General features: G+C 32.4%; 1 protein-coding gene across 15 annotated transcripts in view; it reads left to right on the forward strand.

Moving 5' to 3' along the window:
* Positions 1-24,518, forward strand: part of LOC118199398 (fat-like cadherin-related tumor suppressor homolog) — a 1,041,672-nt gene that overhangs the window by 184,432 nt on the left and 832,722 nt on the right. For 4 of the 15 annotated variants that reach the window (XM_085808606.1, XM_085808601.1, XM_085808604.1 and 1 more), the window contains one exon: positions 10,984-11,056. The exons of the other annotated variants lie outside the window; for them this stretch is intronic. The gene's annotated coding sequence lies outside the window, so the exon portion shown is untranslated. The remainder of the gene's footprint in view (positions 1-10,983; positions 11,057-24,518) is intronic. 15 annotated transcript variants of the gene reach the window in all.

Below are 24,518 nucleotides of genomic sequence, written 5' to 3' on the forward strand. Positions count from 1 at the left end.
ATATTTGATTGTAGAACATTTGTCCTTGTTCAAAACGAATGTATAAAATCGTTATAAGGTTTATAAATAGAATGGTTTTTATTTTATTGGTACTGACGTAAACTATGGGAATAGTGGTATTTTAGTGGTTGTGTAGTACTGGCTTTCTTTTTTTCCTTTCCTCTTTCTTAATCTGCATATTAATGTTGATGTTAGTTTTAATTTCTGTATATCATGTTAGAGCAAAAGAATAACTAAATAATGGCGACGACATATTTTGCGTTGATAATGATGCAATAATACTTTGTTAATGAGTTACGTAGCAAATGATGCTAAAGGATTTAGTTTGGTTCTTTTTTTCTGTTTATTATGGTATATTATAGTACTGTAATAAAGTGACTGGAATAACTCACACTAATGATATACGAATAATATATATTTAGAGTAACGAATACTTTATTACATCGCAGACTTTTTCAGTTATGTAACTTTTGTTCATAGTTCAGACAGTGAACTGCATATTGAAAAGTGAAATATATTCAGTGAATTATCATTATGGTGATCTTTATTTAGTGAACTCAGTCAGTGATCTTTACTCAGGGAACTATGATTGTGAACTGCTATAAACTTAGAACTGCTAAAACACTTTATAAACTTAGAGACTAGTATCGTGATTATGTTCAATGAATAGGGAACTCTGACTGAGATTGAAACATAGTGAATTTTACTCAGTTAACCAAGATTATGAATTATTCTTATAAACTAAGAGATTTTCAAAATATACATCAGAAAAATCTTGGTTATTTCAGTTATCAAATTTTATTAATAACAGTATTTTAGCAGCTAACAATGCAAAGGTTATGTATGTATTTAATAAGAGTGTTACTGTAGATGACAATCTGTCTCTTGGAGCACTGTCTTCTTGAAAAAGGTGCCTTAACAGTTTCCTTCAGGGGTTACTGTCGCCATTGACGGGTACACTTAGTCAATACCGATGTTATAAGTTATTTCTATCATCAGACGTGGTATGTCATGTCTGCTTCAACATGACTCTGTTCTTAAATACTTATGGGTTCACGTGGTCTGCATGTTGCCCAGACCATCACCTTTTCACGGTCTGCTTGATTGGGTTCGGTAATACTCCTAGATGAGGAAGAATCCATGGATAAACATTTAAAATGATCCCGACTATCCACATGGTGTAACAAAAACCGGAATTCTTTGAGAGTGAGACCCTCATGTAGCCCTCGGTGACGCTATGACTATAATTATTTACTCACTGCAAGCCATTACGACAACTAGCGTAGGCATACAAATAGGTTTACATTTACTGAGACCCATGTCCAAACGTGTACGATGAGTTGTAGATTCAGACAAACTGAAGCTATCCCTGCGACTGAAAATACTAGTAAAATGTATTAAAATATCCCTTCTGCGCTGTGAACTTGACGAGAGATCTTGCGCTGACCTCGGAAAATAATGAAACGTAGCGGGCTCAGGCCTTGTCGGCGGTTTGAAGTGTTATCTGTTTCAAATCAATCTTGTTACTACCGACCATTTGCATTGCGTGAACAACGTACTCTGATTTTTAGACATTATCTTAACCAAAGCCTCTTAGTATAACTGGCTGTTCTCAAAATTATATAATCTATTTATTTCCTTTGTTTGTGTCGAGACGAGTTAAAGTACAAGAATTTGATTCCTTGATATGCAAATGAGTGGAAGCCCCCTGGATAGAAAGCTCTTGTTTATCAGTGGTATATTCATAGGCCAACGTGACGTTGAAAAACCAAGAGAGATCACGAAAAGAAGAAAAGCAAAATGTCAGCTTCTTGAAATCGGGTGGAAATATGCACTATTCTATTAAGACAGTATAGAGTTAGGTGTTATGTGTACCTTTCGCGACCTTACCTTGCGTCCTCTTTGTATGGTTTATGAGAATTTCGAATCAGGTTTCATATTTACTTATAGCGATTTTCCCGTGTGTCATTGATTTGGCTGCAGGTACCCAAATTCGCACAATGTGAAAATGATTTTAATGTTTTTCCTGATGATAGAGCGTTGAAAAAGAGTGGGAATAGAGAATGTGTGTGCAAATTTACCATGCTATTTATTAACTAAGTATATCATTGTAGATGCAATTATGCACATATCTGGATTATTCAAACATGTTTCAGGGGGCAAACTTTAAGTAAACATAACCATAGAATGTATATTTATGTAAATAGTGTTCACGCAAGACTTCATTACGTTAACTTTAGTGATAAATGACTTTAGTGATAATTCACTTAAATGATTTAAACGAATCCATTTCATTTTTTATTGTTAAGCAGTGAGTTATGCACTGTTTCTCTGCAGTTTAAAGAAGACATTATCGATAAAATATTTTTCTTTCAGTAAATATAAGTGAAGAAATTAATTATTTAAAGTTTCACCCTGATAATATTATTATGAAACCTTATCCTTGGCTGAAGAAATATGTAAGATATTCGTATTATCTAAACTTACTTTTTATGCTTTCTTCTGAGGTCTAGATAACGAAATCTCATTGAAAACGATTCCATTGAAATTGTTATCTCTGTAGCAAAAATACAGTTTCCTAAATGGAATGATTAGAAATTATTATTTAATGGCGTGGGATGAGGGGACTTCGAGAATAAAATTTATACTATGCAGCAGTTTTATCGATTTGTTTACTAGCTAAGCATACCGTAAGTAGTTTTATTTACTTAAACATGATGATCCGTGGCCTTTCATCCTTACCTCGCAATTCAACACGCTGAGCCGTGCACTACAACATATAGGGGCCTATTATCTTCACATACTTATCTCTATCCAGATTCTTTTCTTTCCCTTCCCCTTTGCACATTCCGGTACTCAAGAAGTGAATGATGAGTCCTGAGGGGTGCAAAAAATATGCACAGGATAGGAGTTTCCTCTCCCGAAAAGAAAGATATCTATTTTGGAAGAATTGATGCTCTCCTTTTGTAGTCTCTATCGGACGTTTCTTTTCCCGAAAGGACCCGCTTGCCAGGATATGGAGAAAACGGGAAAAACGGGATCACTGCTGTTGCACCCTCTTTTTCTGAATTTATTTTTTTTTATTTATCTCAGAACTTATTTATTCGAAAGTACTCTAAAGATTTTTTTTGATCGGTCTGTTACACAATATGCAAAGATTGATTTTTGTATCGTGCATGGTTTGAAACTATTTTTCTTTTAATTTTTTTCCCGTTCCAGAGGTTGATCCTTTTCTTTTCCAAGGTGAAATAAATCACGTCGGAAGGAATAGTTATAGGAAGAGATTATTCTAAACATTTCTTTTCTGTTCAATATCTTTTTGTAATCTGATACAAGTATTTTGTTGCTTTCTGCTGCCTGTTTTTTTAAGTGTGCTTCAGCTTGATAAACTGAAAAAAAGTTGTTTGATAAATTTCTTTATAAAATTAATCCAAAGATGAAATTTCATGTAATTTTCGGTTCCAGATTAAAAGATGTTACATTTGAATGAATTATTGTACAGGAGAAGAAATGATGACCTCTGTAAAGATACTTGGCATATAAGAAGCTTATATTATGTAAATAACGCGTTTGTTTCAAGTGGCTCACTCTTGTTAAACGAACAACGTTTGATTTATTTGTATGTATACCACGCTGTAACGATTCTAATTACCTAGGCAATTTACTTATTTAGAAGCTCTTCTGTCCTTCAGAATGCTGAGTGCAAAGAGGAGTAATTGCTTGACATAACTCATTTAAGGAATAAATGTTCCAGTCCTTAGACTGGAAGTAAATTTGAAATTCTCTGTGGGTATCTAATGCAATTATTCAAAGGAAAAATAAAGCTCTTGTTTTTTAAATGTGACATAAACCCCCATTTCTTAAACACGTAGTGAAACTTGCACTATTAGCTTCATTTTTGGAGTATACAATATAAAGGTTAATTTTTCAAATAACTGTATTACTGATAGTTCTAAGAAAACATCTTGCATTTAATACTCTGCTTATTTTCGTCTTCTTACATTGGGCGAGAAAATTCAATGCTAACGTTGTTAGAAAGTAGCAGTGGGGTAGAAGATGCTTCCTTTAACATGAATATCACCTTATAAAAAGAATAGTGATTAGTTTGTTTACATAAATATATTTTCCACAAATTCCTCCAAGTTAAAGATTTTTTATTCAAGGAAAAAATATTTTACAACTATACATACTGCTTTCAAATCGAAAACTTACATACATACATGCTAGATGCCTTGTTAGTTTAATACATATACTAATACCTTTATAATACCTTTAAAGAAGAAACTTGAGAACGGAGCTTTTCTAGAAATTAATTAAGTGAATAATTTCCTTAATTATGATACAAACATTTTATTACTTTAAAATTACGTTGTAATGAGCGTTTTAATAAAATACCAGCTTGTGCTACTTTCAAAAGCTCATTTATTTTACTGTTTATGAAATGTGTAATGCTAAAACTCTAAAAAACGCAGAAAACTTTATTATTCTGCTAAAATGCGTTATTTATCTATTAGTACGCTAGACCAGCACGTATTCCGGTTATCAGAATCAATATCTAAGAAAATGAAAAGAAAGCTAATTATTTCAGTCTGCATACTATGAAAGAAAATTCTTTCCATTATTGCGTATTTCAAGCTATAATTGCTTGAACTTTCGGAGAAAATGAATCAGGAATTTCTGTTAAAGCTTTCTGCATGTAAAATTTTAATTACAGGAATATTTTACTTATTAAGAGAAAAATATTTTTCTGTGTTGGTTGAAGATGATTAAAAAAGGAATTTACTGAAAGCTCATTACTTCAGAGTAGTGTTTATGAAACATTTTACGTTCTTGTATACGGGGATAAAAAAACTTACATTTAAAATACACAGTAGATTGTAAACAAAATAAGTCTTTTTATTTTACAAAAGCATAATATGCAGTGCATTTTACATAACAGGTAGTAAAAGGAAAATATGATGCCGTAAAATAACTCCCAAAAAGTTTCAAATATTCAGTATGTCCAATAAAAGTTCCTAGCTGAACTTTATTTTCGCAGTCTTTGGTCGTAGATAAATAATTTCAATCACCAAAATAATTTTAAATAAAGAAAATATTCATGTTTTGTTTTATTCATGTTCAAAATTGTAAAATTGTACAAGTTATGAAATCTAACTGCGCATATACTCTAGTACATAATATGGATTTTTAGAGAAAATTTATTCGCATACGCATACTAAAATATAAAACAAAAAAAGTTTTCATTCTCATACTACAAAGAGCGACCGAGGTATTTGATGTTAAGATCTGAAATCATGCCACCTGAAAATTCAGGGATCGTACCCAAATTGAAGAGCGAAATATTTAAATTTGTTAATAATTTAAAATCGAATACTAGTTTAAAAAAGGTTTTCGGTATTAATTTATGAGCTTTGCTATGGTTGACTACCGTGAAAAATTTTTATCCATGTACTTTTTCTCCCTAACAAGAGATCTTATTCACAGAATATTGTAGAATTCATGTTCTAGGAAACAGTGGTACAGAGCCAACTTCTAACATTATTTACATAAAATAATGAAAAAGATGTTTATTTCAATGAATTTTTGTATGACTGTTAGATTATGATTCTAAAGAAATAAAATTTCATGTGAATATTATTGCCGCGATTTCAGTATTTAAGCCGTCCAGACTATATAGTGGTTAGGGAAGCCTGAATGCGATAACCGAGAATATCGGAGAAGGCCATGGTTGTAACTGTCCGTCCCTTCATAGGAGGCAGTGGTGGCCCACCTATTAGGTGCCTCCAGAATAAAGAGACCACCACATCTGGCCTTGTAATAGATTAATGGACTGGGTTATATTGTAGCTATTCACAATCTGCCATTGAAGGAAAAAAAAATTCATCATTTAAAATCTTATAAATTACTTTTGAAAATTGTTTCGGCATGATAAATGTAACAAAATTGTAAATTAAAGAATCTTACACTAATGAATATCACCGAATGATATTAAAGGGGAAAAATTAACCTCGAATTATTGTAATCCATTTTCTAACCAACCTTTCAAAAAAACCCAATCCTGGTAATATAAAATAATACCAATATTTAAAATTAAATATCTTGCTCAGTTTGCATCATACGGGAGTGAAATGGTTAGCGCTTTATTATTTAGAATGACTATAAAAATTTGAATTTCTTAATTCAAATTACTTTTAAGTTTAAAATTTCCATGACCATTTATTTCATTTTGAGCATTTCTGGAACTGGAAATACATGTCTGTGACCAAAGATTGGTAAAATTTATTACCGCAGTTGCTTACGGACTTGAATGGTCAAGCTGCATAGCCAATAGGTTGCGTATTAAGCTCAACAGATTTTCACACATCAGTCAATAGCTATAATAGCATATTTCATAAGGACACAAATCCTGGAACGCATTTTATTTGGATAGTAATAAAATTGCATAATTTAATTTATTTCTGATAAAAATTCATTTGAAATAATTGATGTTCATAAGAAGAATAGTTTAAAAATTAAATTATTTTTCCATACCACTGATGTTAACATAATTGATAAACTTCCTAATATTTAGGTTTAAAAACTGCACAGAAAATTGACTTTTAAATAATTAGTGTAATGAATACAAAGAAATCAGAACAATTGTTCTTGCATTTGAAAAAATGAGTGCTTACTTCGTTTTTCAAGAGGAAGTGAGGCATTGAATTCAATACGTGTTCTGTAATGATGTGTATTCGTAAGAAAAAAATCTGGAACGCATTTTATTTGTATAGTTATAAAAGTGCATAATTTAATTTATTTCTGATAAAAATTCATTTGAAATAATTGAAGTCCATGAGAAAAATAATTTATAAATTAGTATATATTTAAAAATTAAACTATTTTTCCTTACATATAAATGATAATCTTTCTAACATTTTGGTTTAAAAACTGCATAGCAAATTGGTTTTTAAATAATTAGTGTAATGAATATAAAGAAATCAGAACAATCGTATCTCCATTTGAAAAAAATAAATGCTTACATTTTTCTTCAGCGTGAAGTGAGGCATTGAAGTCAATGATATCATGATATGCATGTGTATAAAAGAAAGGCAAGGGTTTCGATAAAGAATGGCTAATTCCACTGACTCCGCTTAAGATTGTTGTAATAGTTTTTATTGATAAGTTTGAAATAAGTGTGTCGTATGATAGCGTCTCAAAACATGAATGTGTTCATATTTTAAGTGATATTAGAAACAACAGCATGTATTAAAACTGCTGCTCGTAGAAATAATATAAAAATTCATTGTTGTTACTTGGTGCTCTGTTAAAGACTTGTTACTTAGTGCATTGTTAAAGAAACTAAATTCATTGCATAGATATTTTGTATATATAAACAAGTATTTGAAAAAATAAGTGCTAAGTATAAATATAAATTAAGTATAAATTAATTAAGTATTAATAAAGATATAATAATTAATAAGTATAAATTAATAAGATATTTAGTATAAATTAATAAGATATTTAGTATAAATTAATTATATAAGTATAAATTAATTAATAGTAATATAAGTAGTTAATAATAGTATAAATTAATTATATAAGTATAAATTAATTACTTAATTAATTAAGTATTAATAAAGATATAATAATTAATAAGTATAAATTAATAAGATATTTAGTATAAATTAATTATATAAGTATAAATTAATTAATATTTTATAATCAATTACGTGCTATATAAAATAGTCGTTGTACGTGGGTATGTAAAAATTTTGGAAACTAAAATAATTTAATATTTTAATTAAAATATGAATCATTAAGAGTGCAACATTACGTGACTATACAAAATGAATACTATGACCTGAAAATCAGGAATAACCTTCTTAATCAAGGTCAAAATTATTACGAAGAATGACAGACGTTTAAACGGTTACAAAATGAAGCGCAATTCTAATTTTTTCGCTGCTAAGATTTTAAATGCAGTAATTCAAATTTTATTTAAATGTTCGAGTTCTGTATTAAAAATTGCTTTGCCTTTTAAATTACGCAAATGTTGTTTGTAATATTGCATAATTAGCTGTATTTATTCATTACTTATTACTTCGGATACACTTTCTTTCTTTTCACCATCGACGGAACAGCTGGCCCACTGGGTTAGGTGCTGCTTTTCAGCCTGTTGGATTCCGTTGATGGAATTAAAAATAAATACACGAATAAATATAAATAAAGAGCTTAGTACTGAGTCCTCCGGGGATTGGCCACGAAACTAGGAACATTGAAATAAAGACCAGAACACGGAAAGAACGTTGCATGATGGGGACTGCTGAGACTAAGCGGAACAGTTTTCACTATTATCGTACATGTTAGGCATATTGTTATATTAAGGATGATGTGCTATAATAATCAGGTACAGATGTAAAGATGATCAAATACATTATAAATTGTAGAATACATTAAATGCGTTCTGGATTAATCATAATATTAAATATAATTAAAAACAGCAAAAACAAAGCCAAAAAAAAAAGACATTAAGTAAATTAATATATATATATATACGGAGCGGGCTGCTGACGGCGCGGTGTTCAAGGAAAGAAGTCACTCCAAGCTGTCAGCAATGTTTTTAGCAATGGTAGTGCAGTCTCTAATGCGGCTGAACGCATATTTATTCTTAATTGTGTCTTTGTGTTCTTGAACCATGCTGGCATACTGATTGCAGTTGGTCTATTTAAATGTGAATTCCCTGTGTGCGAGCAGTCAAACAGATAGTGATCTTTGTCGCCAGTACTACCACAAATACATTGGTCACTGTCTCTTAGGCGAAATCTGTGAAGATAGGACATACATGGGCCATGCCGTGTCAGATACTGTGTGAGAATACACTAAATAAATTTGAAATTAAGGTACCAAGAATGATTACTGCGATTTTCCTATAATTAAAAAAATGCTATACCTCTCGTTTTACTGGGCCGTCTGCCGAAATTTAACTTTCGTTTTTTATGTCTCGAAAGCTCGACTTAGGATATATATTAGATTTATATATAGTGTTGTTCTGTCATATGTAGTTTGGCATTAAATCTTCCTCACTGCCATTGTTTATGCCCATATTAACAGCTTTGTAATTTACTTTGTAGGTAATTAGCTGTTGATGTTGTACAAAGTTTAATATTTTATAGATGAGGAATCCAGGAGAATTTCTTGTCGATTGTTAACCCAAGGTTTTGATTGCATTCACAGACTTATCTTTTGATTATCAATTTATAAAACTAGGGCTTTGGTTATGTTTTGCCCTTATTTATGAATTACTAAGTCTTGAGTCTTACTATCTGAGATTTGCAGTTTTTAAATTTTGCATGGCTAGTTAAATATCTGAAATGTTTCATCGCAATTATCCTGTAAAATATCTCTAGTACGACCACTGAGTCTGCGTTAGGTCGCCCTCGAAATCGATGAAGTTTTATTCAAAATCTATGGTGTTTTTTGTTTCGCGTAATTATAAATTATGCATTCGTATGTTTCTCTTTCATTTAGATCTCTCATCATATTGGATTGTCGACTCTCTGTCCTTTCGCGAAATCCGGTAGTTGAAATGCGGTATTTATTGCTTGCGAATTTTATAAAACTTAAACGTAATATAATTGAACATAACGAAAGTTTTAACAAAAAATTGATTTTTTGAAAGTGACCTTTTCAATAGATTTGCATTAAACGTCAGCAGTTTTGTCTTATGTCAGCTGCATAAAATACACTGCGTAATCTTGTTACATTGTGCATATTTCACCATAACCCTCGTTACACAAACATTCCGTCATTTCCAATGAGCGAATTCTCTGTTCTGCATTATGAGTTTCCCCATCAGGCGGAGAATATTCTTTACGGTTGCATCACAGGTCAGGTCCTAATGGGACTCTCCAATAACTGGCAAGAGTAGGAATACTATCACCTGCTGTAGGCCAGTATACCAACGAAGTGTCAAGGTATCATTATGCGTTTTATTCAGTATGTTAGCTAACTCACGAATCTTATTTCTAGAATGACAATTCAGTGGAAACATATTTGCATTGCAAGTGTAATAATATAACAGGTGTTTGCAGTAACATTAACTGGAACTGTGCCTCTGATTTTAGGAAACATAAATATTTCTTTTGCTTTGAACTTATCTGAGCATGTTTTGCATTCAGGTGCTCATTTTCTGTTTTGAGACTTTTGAGTCTTCCCTTTCATGCATTATCTGTTGTTAATAAGATCTGAATGACTTTGCCTTTTTATATTTATACAATCAAGAATCAGTTACATAAAATATTAAAATATTTTCGATTAAAGTAGTTTAAAAGGAAAATTGTATTATAGTCTTTGAGAGTTTCTTAATGAAAGCTGCCGTATTCCATATAATGAATTTTTCATTACTATTCATTTGATATTTTCAGAAAATTATTGAGAAACCAAAGGGAAATATTACGTGCTTTTGCTTCGAAGTTCTGCTTTTGCTGAATTAAAATGCATTAATTTCTGATACTGCCTTAATCCTGTATTATCCTCCTTTACATTTTTTCTTTGCGAATTTATATTTGAGGATGCATAATATCAAAAAATACGTGACATAAATTAAGTTTTAAGTTGTTAGAAACATAATGATCAGCCTTATCCTTGTTTTCAAATCACAAAATGAATTGCGAAAATATGGGAAATTTTTAGACAGAAAACGAAAATAAGCAATTTCATTACAATATTTCAGATTTATTTAACTATTATTGCATTAGAAATCGAATAAAATTTTCCATTATTTTATTTATGCTTATGAAGCTGAATGTTAAAATGTGGCTAAAAGATAATAAAAACATCAGAAGCTGAATTTTCAACTGATAGGAAATACTTAAAAAAAAAAGAAAGATTTATGGTTTTGCAATATCTTATTACAACTAAGTTCACTTAAAAATCATCAGAGAATTTTAATGTCGAAATTTATTCAAGAGAATGTTTTACTTAATGTATTTTTTTTTCTTTCAGGTAATCTTTTCAATATTTTGCTGCCATCAAATTTCGATTCCATTCGAAAATTTGTGTTATTTTGCTTACGAAAGTAAGTCAGTGTTTGTTATAAGTGAATTTAATTCATAATTTTTCTGTTGTTTTTCTGAATAAAAAAAATTAATGTGTGTCATATTCTTGTTTTCAAAATTTACTTTGTGATGTAATATACTTCACATTTCCTTTTAGCAATAATTAGAGCAAGTAAACCCACCTGCCATTTAATAGCGTATTCTTGTGGATTATTCAAATAAGAGGGTCAGTTTTAACATGTTTAGATACTTTTTTTTCAGCGTTAATCTTTGCAGGTTTAACACTGCAGTGGTGGTACTTCAAAAGCAGTATCGTTTCCATCTACAAGTAAACCTTTCAAATACATTAAAAGCGACATTGTACCCATCATTCTTATAATAACTTATTCCATGCGTCTCTAAATCCGATATAATTACACGTACCTTAAACCATAGGAGTAGATTCCTTAAGATTCCTACTAGATTAATTTCCTTAAGAAATTAGGGAATTATAGCCTATTATACTTTAAATGCAGAACTACTAATACCAGTGTGAATTAAATTAATTTCTCTCAAACTTTATGATAATTGTAACTTAGTAGTTTTATACCCTTTCCATGTTTTTAATCTATTTATCTTTTAAAGAAAGTACAAGGAAAAAACCTCTTACGTTGACTAACTGTACATAGTTCCAAACAAATTTGTCTCAGAGAGTCGGGGGGGAATACCTGGAAGCATTTAAATGTTACTTACATTAGAAATTTTTATTAACCTCAAACATTCTTACTGGATATTAAAATGTGCATTGATCTTATTTGGATTTTTCTTTGGTTAAACCGTTTCCTTTTCTGAAACATTTTGAAGTTCATTACGAAATAAAACATCTTATTTTCTAGAATACAAAAGTGCGCTATCTTGAGCTTGTCAGTTTTGTTGAATTTCGCAGAATAATATGAAATATTAAAAGCAAACTCAAATAGCTCACCTCTCAGTAAGCAATAAAACAGATACTAAATTCTGCGTATGCCAGTTGCTTGAATTCTTTTATTTGCCAATACTAAATTCTATGTATGCCAGTTGCTTGAATTAATTTATTTGCCAAAGGCGCAGGCAATTTAGTAGGTAATGCACAACAATTCTCGACTAAAAATTTTATTTACTTATTTCTTTTGCCTTATTTGCGAATTCGTAGGCATTTAATATGAGGTCGTGTAGATGTTTGATTGCTATTTTATTTTGAAAACAAATATTCATGAATTACTATTTATATTGAAGGAATCAACTGATAAATGATGTGACAGGAAAATTTCGGAAACAATAATTGTTTCGTTAAATTTCTGAAAACATTAGTATTTTGCTTCTTAACAAATTTACATGTCTTTGTTGGTTTCTTCGATGTTTCGAGGAAAAAATCGTTCTTTATTAATATTTTAAGTATTCGTCTATATTTTGCTTATATGTTTGGGAAAGAAGTATATTTTATTATGTCCCGTTAAAAGGAAAGCACTCAGTATTCAAATTTTAGCACTCACTGTTGAGCACATTTAGTTTCGAATTGATCATTAGACTGTGGGAGTTATGTAGTGAAGTATTCCGATCACAATGAGGGAATTTTACTGTGCGACATTATCATAGTTTATTTACAACATATTAAACTAACTTCACATAATTTAAGAAGTCCTAGCAAGTTACATTTTGAAATTAATATGCTTGATTATCCATGCGAAAACCTCCCATTCTGTTTAAGTTTAGCATATTTTTAATGTATTATGTTTCATGTAGTTTTCAGCACCACGAAAATTTGACCAGATAGGTGTTCAATTTGCTTGCATTGTTCAGTTCGGAAACTGCAAGTGCATGCAGTTTCGCAATGATGAGTCGCGTGGATATCTACTACGAAGCCATTCCTTGTTAGCTGTGAATGCATTTCACTCACCGCTTTCAGATGTTGACCGATTATTACGTATTTAGGCTCTGGCAACATCAGTCATTTCACCGAATGACTCACATGGAGCCCATTTTCAATGTAATATGCAAGTTGGACTGCTATTACTGTCTCACATTTTAAATGTGAGGCGCTCTCTTTTCATTAGAATATAGCGTTATATCTTATGCAGGTAAGGTATAAGATATAATTGGAGACATAAGACTTAGAAGACGAGCATTAATATTTACACCAGAGCCAATAATAAAATGTGATTTTTTAATACTTTTTGCTATAATCTTTTTCAAATCCTTATAGTTCTTTTAAGATTTAAGTCATAGGAATGAAGGTCGCAAAAATATCAACTTATTTTCGAAACGAAAACGCTTTTTAGAAGTGATTTTAGTCATAAGAGACCTTTTATCACAAAAGCTGAAAGTTATTGCTTTAGTTGCTTTAGATTATTGATAGTTATTGCTCTCAGAATAAAAATTTTCAAACTTACTTCTTGACCTGCTCTATATAACATTCATTTATTAAAATCGTTTTAGTGTTTGATAGTCTTTGACACTGTGATGTATTGTATGTATTTATGTAAGAGCAATTCTAAACGCTGAAGCTACGATCAACTTCTACTCGATATCGCCGCAGCAGACAATGAAGAGTGGGTTCATTCAGATGTAGGGTTGTATGCCAGCTTTGCAGTTTATTCAAGCACTTTTAACATACTACCCCTACCCCGCCAAAAAAAAAAAAAAAAAAAAAAAAATCAGAAAAAGTGATATTTAGTTTATTTTTAGTTCCACTTGGTTACAATAACATTTATTAAATTTTATTACATGGCTGAAACTGGCATGAAAAGTTTATTTGAGATTTCTTTCTTGAATTATACCAGCAGTAATATTCTTAATAAAAACACTGATTTTGCCTACGTGTTTGGGAAATGGCATTGGTCATGTTCTTTCTTAAATACTTAACTTACATATGCATTTCGAGTTGCAAATTAAATGAAAACAATTTCAACATTGTGATTGGAAGGATTTTCGGGGCCTACCAGCGGCCGAGCGGTAAAGTCGCTGAACACTGGTAGTTCGGTCCGAGGTTCGAATCCCGCGAACGGGCTGGCTGCATGGGAGTTTTCGTGGTTTTCCCCATGTGTAACGTGTATACGAGCCAGTTTCCCTTAGAAAGTCCTCCACGAAGGCATCCCTCCCCTTAGGCAGATAGCCCTCTTTGCCATAATCACACACACACACATTGGAAGGATTTTCTAACTAGGAAATTTAACTTTCCTTTTGCTTCCCATGGAACAGAATTTGTATTAGTAAAATAGTCATTACGATTTGTAATACAAAAGATTCCATACCTTTGCGTGCAAAATTCATAATGAACTTTTATGCAAAATTTTGAATGACATATAATCCGATACAACTTGAATAGAAAGTTTTAATAGTTTATAAAGTTTATTTTGAATATTTTTTGTCTCAATAAAACCGTTGAACTTGCAGTACTTTCATGCAAGTATTTATTCCGGCAAAAATGATTAGCTGCAGGTTCTCGTTGGATTTTGAGTGTGTGGTACTTACATACGACCCAGTTTAAAGTCTTTTACAAAAGCAATTACGCCAACGCATACAGCACTCCTATGCTTTATCATATTAAATTACTTTACATAACAGCACATAAAAGCAGAGTTCAGCTTCCTTACACAACTTGATGTTGAAGAAACTTAGAAATTTATTGAAATTGTTGCTTTCCTTAGGTATAGCCTAACTACATTGGTAGCATATTTTGCGAGAAATGTACGTGAAATCAGTTTCCTAAAGAGAAGTTGTGATCCCTTATAATGAAAATTTTTACTCCTGTTACGTAGCTAACTGAAAACTTAATAGGTAAAGATAAATCAATATAATTTCGAAATAGTTCAACTGATGTTTAGTAAGTTTATAAGGTATTTCTCCAGCCTTCCTAGCGTGCCTTCGTGGTGTAGTGGTTATGCATGCTGGGCCGGTATTCCAGAGGTCCGTGGTTCGATTCCTGGCGAAGGCGGTTGCTAATTTTTCATTTTTCCTGCTTCCAAAAAATACAGTGGCGCCCGAACTAAAAGGGTGTTGGATGATAATTCTCCTCACCCAGGATTTGGCGATTGGGTCCTCTAAAAACCTCAGTCGCCCTTTAAAAGGGGGAGTATATAAGGTATTTCTCCCGCCTTCGTGTTGTAGTGGTTCTGCACGCTGGGCCAGTGTTCCGGAGGTCCGTGGTTCGATTCCCAGTGAAGGCGGTTGCTAATTTTTCATCTTGTCTGCTTCAAAAAAATACCTAATGTCTCTACAAGTTCACTTCAAAAATTAAACTTTTCTTCATGACTTTTAGTATTCCTTGTAATTTACATTAGAATGAAAATTTTGTTTTTCTCGTAATCTATACCATTTTGTTAGCTTTGTTTTCAGAGCTTATAATGAGTGGCTGTTATAGAGGAACCAAAGGAAAGGCTTTTATTACCCAAAAAATTTTATTGTTGTTAATCGTAGCAAGTAGGTAAAGTCAGTATTCGTAGTCTTATTCTATCTACCTTTAACTGATTTTATAACTAAAATTGCTAAAATATATATAGGAAAAAGAGATATGCTCAAAAACCATATGATGTCTTAAAATGATATTTTTTCACGTTTAAACTATGTCTTGAAGTAATATTTTTCCGCAAAGTATTTTAAAGGATTCTAGGAAAACATTCTTTTTGCGTTTGCTCCTGAAGTATAGATGCAGTACGGCTATGTAAATCCAAGATTTCTAAGTAGTTTTTGTTAGGTTATGTTTACTATATGCGAATGAAATAATGTTCTCTCACAAAATTTTCTGAACTAACTTCTGTTTTATTTGACTAAAGAAAGGTACTGCATATGTGCGTGATTATGCCTACACAAAATTCTATAAAAATATGGGCAATTTTTCTCATTTAGTCCACTTTCTCTCAGTCATCATAAAGAAGACTGAATAAGGGTTTCTTGAGCTGGGGACCTTTCTTAACGCAGCCGTACTTACCATTTTGGCCCTCGCCCAACCGTTAAGTTAGCCCGAGTCTATCCACTTGAAGTACTGTGCACATCTGGACTTTTCCTTAGCTAGTACCTATTTTTCTGAACTATTCTCCTATGAAACAGTGTGAGGTCGTCACTGGAATATACGTAGCGTGAACTTTCTTTTTGGTAAGACATAAAAGTATTTCTTTCTCGAAATGGATTTTAGTCTAGCAAATTTGAAACAGGATATCTCATTTTTTTACTTCGTATTCTTGACGTTTTTCAGTTTTTTAACTCTTCATATATAAGAGAATATCTATTTCAGTAAGCGCGGATGAAGATCATATGTGGTCAACGTTCTCACTTAACACGTTTCAGAACTGACAGCTTTAAGACTGTGCTATCCTGACATTTTTAACATGAACTAAGACCTACAAACTCAGTTGACGTAAAAAGAAGTTAAGCAAATGTTGCCAGTTTGTTTTAATTTCAAGCAAAAACGTTCTGCTTCTAAAGTTTAAGGATTAATAGTTGTAGTTAGTTTCCATCATCAAACACTTGCGATAAAAGGGATTTAATATGATAATTTAGTTCTTTTTCTTTTATTATTCGGTAGAGACATTAGATATTTTTGAAGCAGGAAATTTGCCCACCAGCGGCCGAGCGGTAAAATCGCTGAACACTGGTAGTTCGGTCCGAGGTTCGAATCCCGCGAACGGGCTGGCTGCATGGGCGTTTTCGTGGTTTTCCCCATGTGTAACGTGTATACGAGCCAGTTTCCCCTAGAAAGTCCTCCACGAAGGCATCCCTCCTCTTAGGCAGATAGCCCTCGAGGCTTTGCATAATCACACACACACACACACACACGAAGCAGGAAATTAGCAACCGCCTTATCCGGGAATCGAACAACGGACCTCTGGAATACTGGCCCAGCGTGCAAAACCACTACCTCACGAAGGCACGCTATGAAAGTGGGATAAATACCTTATAATTCTTTAAAAGGAATTAATCTATTCAAAATCGATGGTTTGCGCAGAGCCTTTTTGACAGATTTTAGTATTTGTGGCATATCTCAAAATTATGTTTCACTAAATACTTTTATCATTTCATTAATATTAAACGCATTATGTTCGGCACATTTCTCGTTTTTCTTAGCTAAGATGCTCATCTTCGACACAACTGTAGCCTAATCCCGTTTGCTTATGAAAATGTAGCATAAATATATAATTAGTTTTGCGATTTCAGCATATTTGGGGCGAATCACTTCCTTTCCGTTTCCAGATAGACATAAACTATCCCAAATGTATTTGAAAACTGTCCTGAATGAATTCCGTTGAGCCTTTGGCCCAAATCTCACTCAAATTATTCCTATCTATTAAAGTAAACTCGATGAAATAAATAATCGTGCCAATATGTTAGACAATATGTATGTCCTATGTCGTATTCTTAGGACCTTAAGGCTCAAAACTAGGTTGTTATATCATATTATTCCTTAATATTCCTGTATGTGTCTGTACATCTCATTGCTGTTGTTTTTATTTGTCTGGGTCTTTTTGCACTAATTTTTACACTAATGCTCACACTTTAGTTCATGTTTAGATTCCTCTATTGCTTGCTGTTTTCCGACTTGTGTTGATGGACACATGAACATCGTAAAAACGTTCTTCCACGACTTGCTCGCATCTTTCTGCCCCACTTGGCTGGCAGCTGTTAGGTTATACTGACTTTACTATCGTCTCTCTTGGCTCATTTCACTGTGCTATCTGCGCAGCGAAGTTTCCATCCATCTTACTTCTATGTAGTTATGCTATGTAATTGCTTCTTATCCCTGGTTCTCACTGATCATCATTATATATATGATCAGCTGATCATATATATAATTTTCGAAGATCATTTATACTGTAATATGTTAAGATAGCGATCAAACGCTGGTGCCCATAACAGCGAATTGCGCTCGCCTGAGCCGATGATAATTAATTCCTACCCTTGCATGTGGAACTTCTTCAGTCGATATATATTTCCGTTTTTTCTAGGGTTTGTAATTTTTCATATGCGCGAATATCAACTTTCAAATTAAATATACATTTTTTTAAAGCGAAGGGCACAACTGCCATACAATTGGTGATTTTTTTCTGTTCTGTAATTTTATCCGTGCAATCACAATCTGATGAACAGTTTTTATAAGAGGTGACAGCAGGGCCGGACACCCGGACGCCTTTCAAAGACTAATCGGGTATAGTTCGGGACCCGCTCCATCTAGAGCATAACATGTTTACAACATAAAATTCCTAGCGTTGCATTACCTACACGACAGGTAGACATTGGCGACATAACATAGTTCAGCATAGACAGGACATTCCATAGCATTTCGACGTGGCATAGTATAGAATATAGTCAATGCATAGCGACATAACATATTTACAACGTTAAATACACAACGTAATGTAACTTACACGACATATGGACATAGTATAGCGACATAACATAGTTAAGCATAGATAAGGCATAACATATTGAGGTTACATATTTACAACATTTACAACATACAATTCGCAGTGTGGCGTGACCTATGCGACAGGTGGACATTGCATGGTGATATATCATAGCGTAGACATAACATGCCACAGCATTGCAACATGATATGACATAGCATAGCATATGGATTACATATTTACAGCATTAAATACACAACGTAACTTAACTACATGAAAGGTGGATATAGCGTAGCGACATACCATAGCATCTCATAGACATGGTTTTTATATAACAGCTGGATACACAGAAATTATTTGAGTTGAAGTGAAATTCAACTATAAATTTATATTCTGTCAATGAAACGTTTACTTGAAACTGCCGTAATTCGTCTCTGTACATTTATTTTTCCAGAGAGGTTCATTAGTTCTTTTTCTTAACATCTTTCAAAATCATAAATATTTCTATTATCTGCTTTGTGCGTTCCCAACTTCCGGTATCGGAAATTTATAACGATTTGTATTGACAATTGTGACAGCCCTTTCTTGAAACTAAATCGAAAGTGCTGCATACTTTGTCGCCGTAACTAACTTATCCAGACCAGTCAATAATTCCTGGACACTCGTGTTCTAAATCATTATTTTTATTTTTGAAAACATATTTTTTCCAATTTATGTCACAAGCAAAAGGGAGGGGGAAGAACTTAGTGATCTCGTATTTCTGTATCGATTATTTTTGTGCGTGACTCTCTGTAACAAGTGATTTTAAATTTCGTAGTTAATTTATTCTTGGTCTAAAGTTTTGCTAGGGGAAATCTTTCGCATCTTTTTCACTTTTGTTACCTCCTTTCACTTTTTGTTTATTCGCCATAAGCGTCAACGTTATAACGTTGTAAGTTATCTACGTTATTGAATAACTGTAATTGAATTAACGCTGAATGTAGTGATTTTTTTTGCTGACTTAAGCGAAAGCGTCCTTTTAATAAACGATTCAAAATTAATTTTAACGCTACTTTGCTATTCAACGGGGAGAACAAACTAGAGAAATACGGTAAAAGCAATTTTGATTTAATTGATTACTGCGTCAAATAAATAAATAACTGAAGTTGCTCCTCTTGGGATAAAAAGGACCTAATAAATCAATTGTAGCAATCTGTCACTGATACGTTTGAGCCTTTCGTTTGGTTAGTTGGAACCTGAACTTTAGGAGGCAAATGACTTGCGATCGTTTTCCGTTTGAAGTCGGCTGTTGCGTGTTTCTTCGCACTCACCTTTATTTAATGTGCAATGTTCACTGAATTAATGCGAATGCAATTAACATAAGATTTGACATTGCTGAATAATTTATCTGTATAGTCAAAGCTTCTCTGATACCGAGGGGGTATTAAATACAATTTTTGTACTTCTGCTCTTTAAATAATTCTCTCGCGAGTTACGTTAATTTGACTACAGAATCGTCGTTTAAAATTATCTGTATTCGTGTATGCCCTTTTCACACAGCTCGCTGATTTTATCTCATGAATGCTCTTCTTATAGTCGAACGAAGTTTAGGTATCTGCAGTGTCTCATCCACATGCTTGGGATCTGCATTATTAACGACTAAGCAGAGCTTACAGCGCTGAAATGGTAGTGTAATAATAATGAATATTTTCATGAGTTTAGAAAGATTCAAATTGCCATGTAATACTGTTGTGAAGTTTCAATTGATTTAACAGCAAATAATTTTTCAATTTTTGCCTATTAATTTATTAGCTTAAAGGGGCAATTTGCCCAAGAAGGGCTGTTAATTTCGTTTGGGCATTTTGTGTCGATTCACTATAAACGGGGAATCACTTTTTGAATTGTTATCACCAAATATTAGAGCCCTGTATTATGTTTAAAGAAATTAAATAATGAAGAAGCTGCATAAATGTATGTATTATTCTCGTATTGTGATAAAACAACGATACCTAGAGCCACCGCCCCAAATTTTGAATAACGTACCTTTCCTCCCGAATATGGGTATCTGGAAGCCCAAATTTGAAATTTGTTTTATTATCTATTTTATATTTTTTAAAACGTTAACGAATTTTTGATTAACAAACTCAAAGATTTCAAAGCGAGCAATGGGAACACTGTACGGGAAAGAAAAGCCTTTTTATCACCAGCGCGCGAGACTTTGTATAGAAATTCTAAAGATATGCTCATTTTAAAATTATTTTGCGATATTGTTGTTGAACTGAATTTTATGGTTTAAGTGTGAAGAACATGATATTTAATAAATAAAGGTAACATACGAAACGTTAAAAAAGCGCCTCTTTGGGCGTAATATAAAATCTGATTTTTTTTATTTTTTTTTTATGGTTTGTTTAAAGTTTTTGAATTGTTAATGGTTTTCGTAGCGCAGGGCAAAATTATCCGCACCTGGAGAAGTCGATATTCGTCTCCTGATCTTAGCAAATTCTGGTATTGCCGTCTAATGTTTTAAAGTGTGGTAGAACAGGCCGTCGTCTCCGTTGTTTATATAGCGAGAATGCATTGCTTATCAGAGAGGCCTTTTTCTGCAGAATTTCAAGCAGAAACTAGAACGATTGGTTGTGTTTTCAGTGATTCGGAAGGTGCGCCCTTTTCCACCGACTAAAGTTTTTGATGTTCGATTCCCGATTGGACCAAATCTTGTATCTTGTTGTGTGTTGCATAGATTTAATACTTTACAATTATAAAGCAATTTAAATCAATCGTGAACATTTTTAATTTACACCACAATAAGTATCTTAGTCTATTATCTGTCTTGACATAGTATAAAGTATTTCTCCCGCCTTCCTTGCGTGCCTTCGTGGGGTATTTCAGAGTTCCTTGGTTCGATTCCCGGCGAAGGCGTTGTTAATTTTTCATCTTTCTTGCTTCCAAAAATATCCTAATGTCTCTATAATAGTTTCAGAAAATTTTACGCTTCTGTTCGTAGGAGTTTCATTTTTGATATCCTCTCTAAAGCTGCAGTCCTCTGATTTTATACAGCTGTTCCTTGCTCTCATAATTATTATGTCTTTTTAAAAAATAAGTGCATTGGAAGCTTTTGCACCTTGATACCTTTTATCCACTATAATAATGAAAGGCAGTCTAAAAGAATACGTATAGGGGATGAAATGATCGGCATAAGAAATCACTGGAGCCGTCGAGCTTAAACACATTTCCAATTAAAATTTGAACTTAGGTGTGAATCTAATACCTTTTAGAAATTTAATTTCGAAGAAACTTTTATGTTAATCAAAAGAATTGAATCCCGTATTTCAAAATAAAATTTCCTCAGAAAAGAGCATATTTCTTTTTCAACTTTTATTTTTATGTTAAGAATGGAGCTGCTTTCAAAATAACTGAGAAATGATTTTTAACTGGCAATGCTTTTCTGTATTTTGATAATATATTTCCATCTCATGGCTAAAATGTTTAGTATTTTCCCTAGATACCATTGTGTGGAATGAGAGTTTAATGCAAGTTTAAGTGCAGTTAGGGGTTTATGGCTGCATTCTTAAAGAGTGGTAAACGACTCAAGTGTCCTTTTTGAATTTGCATTCAAGTAGTGAGTTTTTAAATTTTTGAAGTTATTTACACTTCAAAATATCTCAATAAATAATTCACTTATTTTGTTAAGAAATTTCGAGTTCTTTCAGTCCAGTTAGCTTCTTCAGTCTTGTTATTCATTTCTCTTTTAAGGAGAAACTACAGTGAGTTGAGATAATTTCAGAATTATCTCAAAAGTAATTCTGAAACAAGGAAGGAATTTGCCAAAATCTTTTATGGAGGCCATTCATCTTTTAAATCTGAATTTTTTACTTTACTTTTCTTTGAAATTTTACCCAGGATGCAAGACTGTCGTCGTGGATTACAGATGATTTGCACTCTGATTTCTTGAAAGCAGCAAGATTTATTTATGTTGCTTACTCACAATTTCAAGTAATTTGTGGCTTATAATTATATTTGTTGTATTTGTGCCGTACAAGAAGAAATTTACTGAGTACACAATGATGAACAAGGATTTTTGACAAAACTATACATTTCATCTACTTATTTAGAGGTAAAACACCCTAGGAATTTACTTGAAATTGTGAGCAAGCAATATAAATAAATCTTGTTCCTTTCAAGAAATCAGAGTGCAAATCATCTGCAATCCACGATGAGAGTCAGGTAAAATTTCAGAGAAAAGTAAAGTAAAAAAATTTAGATTTAAAGGATGAATGGCCTCCATAAAAGATTTTGGCAAATTCCTTCCTTGTTTCATAAATCAGAAAGGTTACATTTTAATTAACCCAATTATCTGATTATTTTGGCTTTTCTGTAACTTCTACTTTCGGTCAACTTCCGCCAGGATGCTTCCAGTTCTTATAATGTTTCTAGAGAGAGTTTGGCAGCATAGGTTGGCCATCACTTTGTTTTAGATTTTCGACTGTTGCGGTTTAGTTTAAATTAATTAGTTTTATCCTTGATTGTTATTCTTTTCCTTTTTAAAGAGAAATTAGAGTAAGTTCAGCTAATTTCAAAATTTTCATTCTGATTCATTCAAATGATTTGTTTTAAATTTTTATTTATTTATTAGTTCATTCTTACATTTCAGTTTCTATTTCATTATTTGAGAGATTCCCTAAATTTATGTCACATTTTCAGACTCAAATCTTCACATTTATCTAATCATGCTTATGAGTCATATTTCCTCTTAAGAAGACTGATTCTTTTGCTTTTTTAATCCATTCAGCTGTCAAAACGAAGTCAGCTGACAATTGATGCACCTTGCCGTCCTGATTCTTGACCTTGTAATAATGTTTATCACACTATCGTTACTAGATATAGGAGAAATATGTCAACTTTAAAATTTGACAAAACTCGTTCATAGATCGATGGTGGCAGGATGTAATTTTCTTCTCGGAAGTGCACTGTTTCAAGGAAAAGCTACTACTCTTTAATTACGTCAATTAACTTAAACTTGCATTAAAGAACCGTGGTTTATAACTTAAAAAGTTTCGGTTATATTTCTAAAACTTGATATTTACGTTTACATAGCAACTTCATTTTAAATGAAAGAAATCTACCAAATATCAGAATTTTCTGTTTGAAAACAATCAACTGTTTGAAATTCTGCATTTATTCTAGCGCGAGTTTAACATATTTATGACGATACTTATATGTAAGTATTCTCTGTTTGAAATGCTGATAAGGTTCCTAGGGAGCTAAGATTTCTATACTAACAGATTACAATTGCATTTTGGTTGAATTTGTTCAACCTGTCATATTATCAGCCTTTCGACTATACTCAGGATTAAGTCTAGACTAAAAGGTTTTAAGCCTAAAATTCGTTCGGTTTTCTGTATTAGATTTAATTTTTCGAAATACAGTCAGTCCAATCTAGATTTAACAGCTTCAGCGTGGCAATGAATTTAAAATAATTTATTAAAGTGGGAGACGCTAAAATATGTAGATTGCAGTGAAACACGAAAGTTATTATTAATTCAGTATGCAGATCTGAGTAAAGCTAATATATAAGAGTATTATATAGACAGAATTTCGAAAAGATTATTTTACTAAAAAAAAGTGTTTGAGAAAAAAAAAGCGATGTCCAAATCTGCATATATTGCAGATTTCACTCTAACAATTCTTTATCAAATTTATAAGAAACATTAAAACTTTTATTTCGTTTCACTATCATATTACCTCATTAGAAATATTTTGAATGTTGCTAATACAACAAGAACATCAATCTGTGAACGTGATTTGTTGCATATCCTTCTGGTTATCAATGTTAGGCCCATTGTTTGCTTCATTTTCTTCACAATGTACCACGAGGGTTGATAAATCAGTGTCGATAGATACGTAATCTAAAATTTCACAAATCTGTCAGATTTCTTCAACCTGTCTCTCGACAATGTCTTCTTTACACTCTTTATGATAGACTACAATTTATACTTTGTGTTAAAACCCATAGTTTTTAAAGCAGTTAGTAGAGTCATTAGCTTACATCGAATTTTAAATGTGAGAAATGTGCAATGCACTCGCCAGGATCCGAACTCGGCATCTCTCCTGTACGTATCGAGCGTGCTTCCGGTTGAACCACAAAGGC

Source organism: Stegodyphus dumicola, chromosome X1, assembly GCF_044657685.1.
Source record: "Stegodyphus dumicola isolate Sdum_Otavi_A_Nest chromosome X1, ASM4465768v1".
Lineage (NCBI taxonomy): Eukaryota > Metazoa > Arthropoda > Arachnida > Araneae > Eresidae > Stegodyphus > Stegodyphus dumicola.